The sequence below is a fragment of the Marmota monax genome, unplaced genomic scaffold (genome assembly GCF_021218885.2).
Source record: "Marmota monax isolate L192 unplaced genomic scaffold, Marmota_monax_Labrador192_F-V1.1 WCK01_AAM20220418_F8-fsc00846, whole genome shotgun sequence".
Taxonomy (NCBI): domain Eukaryota; kingdom Metazoa; phylum Chordata; class Mammalia; order Rodentia; family Sciuridae; genus Marmota; species Marmota monax.
Genome location: NW_026693714.1, coordinates 66,991 through 78,969, shown reverse-complemented (window position 1 = coordinate 78,969; position 11,979 = coordinate 66,991). Strand labels below are relative to the sequence as shown.

At 40.1% G+C, this 11,979-nt stretch overlaps 1 pseudogene; it reads right to left on the bottom strand.

Moving 5' to 3' along the window:
* Positions 1 to 564: 564 nt before the first annotated feature.
* Positions 565 to 2,732, bottom strand: LOC124103823 (melanoma inhibitory activity protein 2-like; annotated as a pseudogene).
* Between the last annotated feature and the right edge of the window lie 9,247 nt (positions 2,733 to 11,979).

Here is an 11,979-nt window from a genome sequence, read left to right as displayed (position 1 = left end):
TAGTTGTGTTTTCTGATTTACTCTTAATATGTTCTAGTTATTCTTTTTTTATGGAAAAACTAGTTGATTTTTATTATCAATGCCAACAAGACTTTATATCAATAAAAATCTTTCATTACACTAAAGTTACTTTCACATTTGCTACAATCACAGTAAATATGTTTCTTTGTATAAAGCAACAGCCTTTGTTTGGAGTTTAAAATATCCCCAATTGCAAGATTGCATATATAAAACTCTGTTTGTTGCTCATATAATAGTGGATTAATCAAATTAAATGTTATAGTCTCAGAATAAGATAAAATGGAAATAACTTACTCATAAGATTCATATTTAAACAATCTTTATTTACAAATTATTATCCTAAAAATTATATTTCCATTAAGCTTCAATTGGAGCAAAATATAATCACATATAATTAAAAGTAGTTACTTAAACTAAAAATGAGAGATAAATTACTTTTGAAGGTGATAAAAAACATTGTCAGGTTTCTTTTTGTGCTTCTGGATGTTCAGTAGCAGGCTCATTTGAAGGTGGAACCAACCCTGAATGATCTCACTTCTACTTTCAGAATGCAGGAGTGGGAGGCAGGGAGAGAAATCCAGGTCTTGTGGGGAAATAATGAGGAAAACACTGTGGTCCCATTGGGAATGGAGGGGGTGGTGAACCTGGTGGAAAATATTCCCAAGATGCTCCATATATGTTTCCTGGAGGAGGTGGAGGAATAAATGGTCCTCTTCTCATGAACTGACTCCTTGGATCCACTGGAAACAATGGACCTCTGATTGGAGGAAAAGGTGAGAAAGCAAAGCCAGAGCCAGCTGCTTTGTTCTCAGCAGGGAGAGATGAATCAGGCACATTGGAATCACCAAGATCGATTTTGGTATCATTTTTGCTAGATTCAGTATCTGAAGACGTAGACCCATCCATTTTATCCAAAAGCAGCATAGTGGAAATTTTGAATTCTGCTGATCCAGATGGTTTATCATAATTAGAATAACATCCATTTTGCCTTTGTATAGGAAGCTGTGGATCAGAATATGGTTGGCCTGGTGGAGGGATTATTATCCTATGGGTCTGTTGACATGGAGATGCCAAAGGGCTCAGTGTCAGAAGGTACTCTCTGAGGATCAGTTAACTTATCACAGTTTGATTCTCTTCTTTCATTGCTAGTCAGATGGTCCAGAGAATTCTTTGGGCCCCTTGAGCCTCTTCCTTCTCCCACTGGCACCAAAGGTGAGAGTATGAGTGGACCCTTGTTTTCCACATAAGAAGGTCTCATTTTACATGAAGGCTGACCCAATGGTGAGGGACCATTTGGGGAATGCTCTCTGCCAGAAGTTGTATTTGAAACATCAAGTGTAGAAGGATCTTTTTCTGCAAGTTTAAATTTGAACACCATTTCAGTTAATTTTTTTCTGTTGTGAGCATTTTGTTTTCTTAAATCATCAAGGTATCTTTCAGCACTCTGAGCTGCCAACTCATTACTATGTGCTTTTTTCTCACAGTACATAACACGCCCTTGATAAAAATGAATGGTTCTCTCCAATTCTTCTTCAAGATCTTTGGCTCACTTTCTATAGGTCTCCAGCGGTTTAGTTGTATGGCTGATCTTTTCTTCAACTTTGGAAAATTTCTTCTCTTGCTCTACCTGGTAATTTTCCTCTCCTATTAATTTCCTTTGGAGTTCCATTACATTTTCTTGATATAGTTCCATCATGACTTTATGTTTCTGCTGAAGATTCTGATTCTCACGTTCAAACTGTGTATTTTCTTCTTAGAAAGATACTTATTCTGTCTTAATGTTTTTAATGTGTTCTGTAAGTTCTTCCTTTGGTTTACCTACTTCAGATAATAAAGTAAAAAATTGATTTCTTTCTTTCTAAGGTTTTAAAAGAGGCCTTTAACTTAGCAACATAAACCAGTTTCTTCAAAGCCCCTTTTGGCTGATCTTCTAAGTGAGCACCAATTTCTGATTCACTCTCCATTTCCAACTCCAAGTTACCATCATTTTTTAGGACTTCTGCAAGCACAGGAGCCCAATGTTTTATCAGCAGCAAGTGTTCAGTCGGAGACTTAATGTGACTTTCTCTATCTGTTTGAACTTGTTCAAATGTCATTTTCTGTTTATTGAGGCCATTCACTTTTTCTTTCCATGACTCAATTTCTTGTAAAAGCTCTTTCTGACTTTCCTGAAGTTGACAATTTTCATTCAAAGCCTCTTTTACTGCTTCTGTAACTGCTTCTTTATTCATTTTAAATATTCTCAAGGTTGTTTTAGCTTGAGATTTGAGGAATTTCAATTCATCTTCTAGGGACTTAATTCTTTTTAATATATCCACTATCAATTCATCCTGTTGAAAGTGTTTAGTTTTCTCTTCTTTTAGCTCTTGTTTTAGAAAGAGTATTTCATCCTCAAGTTTAGATAGAGACCTATCCAGGTTTTCATATATTCTCTCAAAATTATCTGCTTTTATCAACTTCTTCTCTAAAACGGCATATTTTAAAGATGACTCTAAGCCTTCGTAGTCTTTTTGAACAAGGCTAACTTTTTCAAGTAGTTCACATTTTTCTTCAATTAGACCCGAAAGCTTTAGAGCAAGCTTTTCTTCTCATGTAATGCCTGCTTCTCACAGACTGATAACTTCTCCATAAAAAAAGAGAACAACAATAAATCCAATAGCTGTACATATCACTAACTCCCATGGACAGCCATAAGGACTAGGGTGTGTTTCCTTGTCTCAGACAATGCACACCACAACCCTGCTTACTTCTTCCAGAACAATCCCCTAGTGGGGCTGAGGGGTAGCTGTTGCACCTTCATCAAGCTAAGGCTACTTTGGCTATTCCCTCCACAACCACACCATGCCCAGCCAAGCCAAAGCAGGCTGTGGACACTCTGGCCTTTGGTTAGGAACAAATCTGCACCAGGCAACAGAGCAGACCATTGGGAACCATCAAGTGGGGGGGGGGGGCTGTGGGAATTGGCATGAGGAGCCCTGGTCATGGGCTCCTAGGGGCCTAGCACACTCACACTGCCTGTCAGAGAAGTCTTGGCCCCTTTACTATGCTGTGCATCCTGAAGCAGCAAAGGTTCAAGCCTGTTTCAATCAAGCCAGAGAGGAGTCTTCTCCAGGCCACCCACTCATTGGTTTGGTTTAGGCCAGGCCAAGGCAGAACTTCTATACAGTCATAATATCACCCAGTTTGATGTCACTAAAATTCTAAAGCTCTGTAAAATTTTTATAGAGCTAATACATCATATATTTATATTTGCATCACTTGCCCTTTTGTTTTAATGACTCATTCCTTTCCCTCCCCTCCTGTCCCCTATCTTTTTCCTTCCTTTCTTCTTTCTCCCTTTTCATTTCTTGCAATATTGGTGGTTATATTTCAAGGCCTAATACATGCTGGGCAAGCACTCTAGCACTGAGCTACAGCTCCAGACCTGTTGACATTTTCTACAGAAGCCATGCAAATTATTGCCATAGAAAAACTTTCATATTAGGCTATTTTAAAAGTAATTTTAGAAGAGTTGCAAACATGGGCACAGATCAGTTTTGATAAGTTATTTTTAAGTAGTATAGCATATGTAATATTTCTCAAAATAAGGAACTTAAAATTTGTATTGGTTTTCCTGTCAGTTTTTGTAGAATACTATTTATTTAAGAGTCATTAAATCTTTTTTTCAGATGTTCTTTTCACTTCTCATATAATATAAATACTTCTAAGCAAGCTGGTCATTATAAGTATATAGTAATGAGAAGGATAAGATAAGTGAGATTTTGCATTAAAAAAACGAATAAAATGTTGCATGGGTTTCTCACACAGAGACAGGGGACACTAGAGTATTCAATAGGAAGCAGTGTTTATTTGTGTGCATCCAGCCTCAGTGAATTCTTATCCAAAGGCTGAGCATTTAGTGTAGGGAGAGATCCCTTATATATTCTGTTTAGTTTCCTTTTACATACTAGACTTTGACTTCATATAAGGTAATACTCATTCCTGTTTGGGCATTCAATTTCTATACTACAAAGTAGCAAAAACGTTTAAAACTGATTTCTGGAGGACTCATGATGATACAGATGGCATCATTTTCTCTTTCCTTTGTTCTGAGAAATCTGTACCACAAAATGTAGCTCAGTGATAAAGCACCCCTGGCTTCTTTTCCAAATACCAAACCAAACAAATGGCAGATGCACTTCATTTAGTGCAGAGAATTTAGTATTATTATGAGTGATAGTAATCAAAGTTTATCCTAGGTCACTTAGAAGAGAAGCTGCGTATCTTTGACTGGTTTAAGCTGTTCTTTCAAGCCTTTTCTAAAGAGCAGTTTCTGAAACAAAGAAACAACTTCAAGTGAAGTTAGCAGTGAGCAGCTCTCTACCTGCAATCACAAGTGTTCCCAAGTTCCTGCCTGGAAGCTAACCACTTTGCAGACTGTTTTCTGGTGGGGAGAAAAGTCTGAAGGGGGTGCAGAACTTGACATCTGGATCTCTTATGGGATCCACTTCCTCTTAGGCTATTCTAACCAACTCCCTGGCATCACCTCTAGTATCTAAGATGCAGAGAGTTTGAATGGCTTCCAATCTAGGGTGTTGAGCCCTGATCCCAGGCCCTCAACTCACTCCATATCCCTGGGTTGTGGCTGCTTTCTGGGGCACCTCAAGGCCTTGATTTTGGAGGATTTCATTTCCATCCCACCTCCATGCCCTCCAATTCACTGAGGGCTTTGATTGCAGTACCTGGAATTGGGAAGGAGTTTCTCCAGGCAGAAGATTCAGCCTTCCTAGCAGGCTGTCTTGACCTAGACTCTACAGAAGACAGTGCCCTGAGGCTATCCAGTAGACCACATTTGGGCCGTAAATTTATGGGTTTGGGTCTTAGCAGTTTTTGCCAGGCAGTCATTTCTCCCTTGTGCCCAGGATATCCATCTCCCTGATGTATTAGTTACTCTTTGATGGAGTCTGAAGGCTTTCTAGGTGCCAGACATCACTTTTCTCACTTCCTCTGCCCACTGGTATCAGAATCAGCTTTCTCTCTCACAGCCCATTGCTTAAGGCTAAGGTGACCCAGGAGGCTTTAAAGACTAATTTTGTGGGAGTGGGTGGAGCCTTTGTTTGGAGAGGAATCACCTGCATGTTTTCTTCTAGACCATCTTGATAGTGGATTTGTGATGGATGCAGTCAGGAATTCCTTTAAATCAGCTGTCATTTGTGGCTAGAGATGGACCCAGAAGCCTGAAGTCCTGGGCTAGAGAGGAGAAAGCATATTTGGGCACATTGTTCAGGAGAGAAACTGCTGATTAAGAGTACAAAGGGTGTGGGGAAGCTTGAAAAAGCCTCTGAAGGCCTTTCTGGGACACTTGGTGAGAGGTTCCAAGAAGGGCTTCTGACCCACCAGCTCATGAGCCATCACTGCTCAATTGCCATAGATTAAAAGTCACATCTTCATGCAGTAGGTGACTGCCAAGTGGTGACTGAAGCACAGAAGGCCAGAGCAGTTCAGGTCTTGGTGGGAAGGTTTCAGGATCCAGCAATTATGTCAGGCTTGCTGGCCACTTGCTGGCCACTCACTGGTATGAATCAAGAGGTGGTAGCTAAGTTCTCCAGGCCCTCTAAAGAATCCATGGAAGGATCCAAAAGAAAATGACTCAGTTTTAAAGCCTATCATGTGTGGGGGATGCAAAGGCACCTTATTACAATGCTAAGGACAGAAAATATGCTTAATTTATGTACTTCCCTTGGGATCAGAACCCATAGCTCGTGCTGTGGTGCAAATGTCTGTGCCCTCAGGAAACTGGACAGTGCCTGAACCCACAACACACTCATCTGGGAGTTTTTTGTTATTTCAAGGGCAGAGATTCCACAGACCTTGCTGAATACTCAGAGCAACTCTGAGCACTGCACTGGAATACAACAGATACAATATTGAGTCAGAAATGTTTAAATAGGTAGAAATGTGGGTGGGAATTATCTCTTCATGAGCCAGAAGAAGTTTACTAGGGTTAATCTGAGCAAGAGCTGATTAGACAAAGATCTAAGCAGGAGTGGTAAGCTCTATTTTTGCCCAGGATTGGCAGCCAGGAAGACAGGAAGGGGGCTCACTCAGGAGCACTACCATAAACCTATAGGGATGAGGATAAGGATCTTCTGCATGAAGAAGAACATACGCTCTTTCCAGTGATTTGTCCCTCCATTCAAAAGGGAAAAATTAACTGGCCCAGTGTTGCTTTTGCCATAAACAGAAGGGACATGTCTAATGTGAAAGAGTATTTCTAATTTAGGTAAAGATGTAGGGTACTGGTAGGAAAGAGGAACTATTCTGGGAACTGCAGGGTGCACAGATAATCAAAAAGGCCCAAGATATTGGTTGCTGTTCTTTTTTTAAAAAAATTCTCAAGTGAAAGCACTGTATTCCAAGGGACCAGTGGTATCCACGTGCTTCACTTCAGCTGCTCAGCATCTTGCAGAAGCCAAAAAATCTCCACCACCCTTTGCTCTTTATTTTCAACATTAATGGTACTTCAGGTCATGGGAACAAATCGCTGCATCTTGATTTCAGTTAACTTGCCATCACCATCGAACTGCTGTAGATTTTTCTTCCTCATGGGCTTGAGCACAAAGTTCCCAGATGTAGGTGGTTGCAACAGGAGCTGAGATGACGTACCAACTACTGATGGCCTCACCACCAAAAAGGAATCCAACTACAGAAAACTGTTAACACACAGAGACATGCCTACCCACATTTCTGCCTATGTAAAAGATGCAGAAAAGCTGAAGAGAAGTGGTGATGTGGAATGAGCGTGCAAATTACATCCTCAAAGTGAGAAGGGACTCAGTTTTGGTTTTCTCATCCCTGTACCACCTTTGATTGAGGATACAGACCAGCATAGAGCAAGAGATGCCAGTCACTTCTAATGCAGGGGCTGCTCATGAATCATGTGCACCCAGACACCTTATATACAACAACCAAAGCAGGAGGGCAATAAGTAAATCTGTCAAGGGACACCAACGCCCCCTCTGCCACCACTCCAGGCCTTCCACTCACTGAGTGCTTTTACAGTAAGAGCCATGGGTAGTCCTTTGCCTTCCCAGCTATGGGGCTTGGTTGGCAGATCAGTTTGACAAGGGCACATTCAAACTGGGGTCATGAAATACTATCACCCTCAATGCTTATCCTAGGGCCTGACTCCTTTTTCTTGCAAATCTAAATGTCACTTTATTGTTCTTTCTTACAGATTTAGAATTCTAACCAAACAACCAGTGAAAATTATGAATATTATGCATATCATAAATTCCTCAAATTCAAATTAATGATGGTGTGTGTGTGTGTGTGTGTGTGTGTGTGTGTTGGGGGGCAATTCATTTGCTTTGTAAAGAAGCAAGCTGTAGCAAAACTGACACTAGGCCTTATAACACACTGTGTTCTCTAAGTCACACTATAATAGTAAGTGCCCAGAGTTTGGATCAAAGTCCTAACTATATAAGTGCCTCCTCACAACAGGGAGTGTGGTAGGCTGGCCTTTGAGGGAAGCTCCAAATGGTGCCTGAAGATATGTGGAGAAAGAAATTCTGGTCACCAAGCAAAAAAGATAGGCAGGGCAGAAAGATTTGGTGATGGCTCAGGTAGGTGTCCAGGTTCCTGGGAGCCACCAGGAAGTACCAGCATAGGGAGGCTGAAGTAGCGAATAGCTGTAAGATAAGGCCTCAGCAGGGCCCTGCTCCCTCTGGAAGCTTCAGAAAAAGGTCTTTCCCAGCTCTTGTCCTAGTGCCTAATAGTTCTTTGGCTGGGCCAGTGGGGTCCAGGGCCCACATGGCACCCTCCCCATATGCATGTCTGAATCTTTGTCCAAATTTCTCTGTGTCCTTGTTCTTAGCTGAGTCTGCCTCACCATGTCATGGAAAGACAAGTTTATTCCCAAGTAAGTACCATCCCAGGGCCCTCACATATGTGCTTCTCATTTGGCTTAGGCATCTGCCATATTTGTTTTAATTAAAGAGAAAATGCAAGCCCTCCTCTGGGAGGTGAAGGCCTATGTACATGCACACACTTCCTGCCACTCAGAAGGCACCATCTCTTCTCATTTTCTTGAAGGCAAGAATTTTAAGATTGCTGGGAGTTGGGCAAAAGTAAAAAAAAATTAAGGCATGAGCAAGAAGTAGATTTCTGGACTAAGGTGCACAGCTCCCCAGGCTTCAGGCCAAAGTGTAGAACATAATGAATAATGAAGCCAAGACTCACGTATGTAGATCTTCATCCTTGCGCTGTTGGCTGTGGATGGTGAAAATGTGGATGTTGGAGAAGGAAAGTAGATAATGATAGCAATAATGATCATGTATTTGTTAGGATGTTTTTTTTTTTTTTAATTCAGACTGACAGATGTTCCCGCTACAACTCCATATTTCAGGAGCTGGTTGGAGGTGAAGGAGGTTGCAGTAGATGCCCCTGGGGCCTCTGAGGGATGTTAATAGATGTCCTCATCAGCTCAGCCCCCACAAAATAAACTTTATAGCCCAATAATGAATGTCTAGCTACAGGGCAGAAAAGTAGGTAAAATACAGAATATTCAAGGCACCACTAATTATCAGGAACCCCCCCAACCCCATTGGTTGATTTGTCTTTGACCCTTGGCCTTCAAGAAATGAAAGAATATCTTCTCAGCAAACTGTCCTCAGCAATTTCAAGAAACTATGGCAACTTGCACAGAAACAGATCCATGTCTCATGTAGATGGAGTTCAGGCATCTCTCACCTATTTTTACATTCTCAAATAAGTAAAGCACATGGATTTGTTAAAAAACAGACATAAAGAACTAGAATTTTGTTTTATTGCATTTGCTTTTGAATAATGTATTGAATGTGTAGATTTCAGGTGTATTTTCCTCAATTGAGCTCAGGACATTTATTCCAATGATGAAAGTTTGTGACATAACGATTTGTTGTAGATTTCCCATGGGATTCATATTTTCTTACAACTTAACCTTCTCTCTACATCTGTACTCTGGGCTATAGGAAAGAGATGACTTAACTGTAACTGGGGAGTGTCATTGATTCTGTTAGTGCTACAAAGCTTGGATTCACCCAAGGAGAACCATCTGTACTGACAGTGACCCCAAAGCCATGTTATGCTTACTACATGCTAGGAACTGTCCCAAACCTCTACAGACATAGCTCACTGAATCCTCAAAGCAATCCTGCATGCCAGGTATTATTGTTATTATATTTCAGGGACCTACTGGGATTTGCAGAGCTATTAAGGATCTGAGCAGGGATTTCAGCCCAGGCAGTCCAGGCCCAGATCTGTCAATAGCTACTTTTTTATGTCAAACATATGAACTGCAACTCAGCCTGTCCATCTTGTTTCCTCCTGTCCCTGGAGCTAGAGACACAACTGGAATGGGCAGATAACTTAACAGAACCAAATAGATTTTGTTAAGAAGATTTCCTGGCTGCAATTCAATGGAACCAAATAGATTTTTGTTGTGTAATAGTGTTGTTCACTATTAGGGATACTATTTTATACCCATCCCCCAGTCACATCCTGGAATATGCACGTGAAAGAGTCTCAGGGTATTCTTTAGCCCAGGCCTCCCTGTGGCTTGGCCAGCCCTGGAGTGTGACAGGCTCTTCTGTATTTATTTTCATAGAAAAATCAAACACAGTGGATGTAACTTTCTACAGAACTCATTTCAAGATGAGAAAATTCCTCCAGAAAACTTAAAAAACTTGCTGAATCTCATATGTGACCCAGCTAGTTCTCTTATAATTAAAAACAATTAATATTCTCAACTGGGTTTTTTGGTTAGGAATACAGTGTTTTATTTCCATTTGAATATTTGCATAATTCTCAAATGGTGATGCCTAAAATATTTTGATATTAAACACAGATTATAAAATCTGTGGCATGTCAAACATAAAAACTGCCACTAATGAGAGTTTTAATTATGAATAATGTAAGTTGACTTTTTAACTGCCATAATAGTTAAAAACTTTGAAACATGGAAAAGTTTCCAGGAATCCTAAAGCAAAAGGTTCTGATTTTTCTGAATCATGTTCTAGCAAAGGCTACGGAAACACCACAAATTTTGTTTCATTGATTTTTTTTTTGCATTTATTTCCTACCTTCAATTTTGTTGCTTTCTGCTCATAGTTTTGTCATTTTTTTCCCTTTTCCATGATGTAGGTGAATTTTTCTCCTAATTTTCTGGTATGTTCAGGGAGGAATTTAGGTTGTTGAGTTGAGAACATTCTTTGCATTTAGCATAAGCATTTAGTACCATAAGTCTTCCTCTTAGCCCTAAATTTGATAAGCTGTGGTTTTCCTTCTTATTCAGTGCTATGATTTTTTATTTACTTCTTCTAGACCTCCTCTTTTACACATGGATTTTTTTATAAGTGTATATTTTAATTTTCACATATTTGGAGATTTCTTGTTGTCTTCTGTTGATTTCTTCTTTGATTTCTTGAAAGTGAAAAGGCACATTCTGTATGAGTTTCTTTCTTTAGATGTGTCAAGCTTTGTTTTATGGTCCAGGATGTGGTCTCCCTTGGGGAATATCATGGGTACTTGAGAAAAGTGAGCATTATGCTGTTGTTGGGGAGAGTGTCAACTGGATCCTATTGCCTGATAGTGTTGTTCACATCTTCCATGTCCTTTTTGATTTTCTGTCTAGCTGTTCTGTCAGAGTTCATTGACACCTCCACTTCAGTTGTGGATCTCCTGTCTTCTCTTTAGCATCACCAGTTCTTGTTTCATGCATTCTAAGGGACTGGTGCTTGGTGCATACATATAAAGTATCATTACATCTTCCTGGCAGATTGACATTGTTCTTTCCCTTTTATAATTTTCTTTGATTTGATGTTTATCAGATATTAAGTTACCACTCCAACTGCTGCTTCTGTTTCTCCTCCTCTCCCACTTCCCCAGTCTCTTCTCCTTCTTCTTCTTTATAATGATATATGGTATATTTTTTCCCATAAGTTTACTTTCAACATATTGAGGCTATGGAATTCAAATTGAGTTTCATTTTCAGTCTTTCTCTCTGTTATTTCGATTGCATATTCTCTCTTTTCTTTCTTTTCCCCTCTCCACTCTACTCTTGAGCTGATCCAGGTTTTTTTGAGATTATCTTTTTTAGATTCATGATTCCCACTGTGATAGTAGGAGCAAATGTGATTCCATTTTGTTTTATGATGTCATCCTGTAAAACAACCATGCCAACTAGAAGAGACATGACTGGGGCAAAATGTTCTTTTCATTTTGCTATAGAAACCTTTAAGAATACAAAGCTACCTAATGGAGTATTGTTTTTGTAACTAGGGTAATGGGGCTCTGTTTCTGTAACTGGGGTGACTGGGCTAGCTCTGATTGGTTAGGCTTCCCTCCGCTTGACTGCACTTTCCTGCTTCTGTAACCTGGCTTGCTTGCATTGGCTAGACCCCTGAACAGCCCTTTTGTGGTTTTCAGGCTTATAAGGAGTGCCCTTGCAATTGTTCAAGGCTTATCAGGGTAACGGCTTTATGTTCTGGTCAGCCACCACCGGTGTGCTTCAGTAAAGGCTTGATTCGATTATACGTGAGTGGTCTGGAAGTCAGTTTATGAAACCCTGGGATGAAGCTTTAACTATAACACCACTGGTTCTTTCCTGCTACCTCTGGTATCTCACAGTTTTTGTATTTTCTTCTTTCACACCCATTTCTAATTGTTGAATGTTTGTTCTAGGGTGGCTGCTCCTAATTTCCTTCTGATAAGGCTGACATCTGGCTCATCTTGGTGTTGACATGAGTTGTTTAATTTTTTCTCATTGAGGCTGTGAATTTGGAGGGTCTTGATATGATGGTGATTTCTATTTTGTCCTGTATATAAGTTGCCTACTATGTTAAGTGACTCTGGGTCCTATTGAAATCTTTTCTTGTAGTGGGCACTCTCCCTGTTGTGACTTAGCATGTGGTCTTTTGTGGACTTTGGCTCCAAAGATGA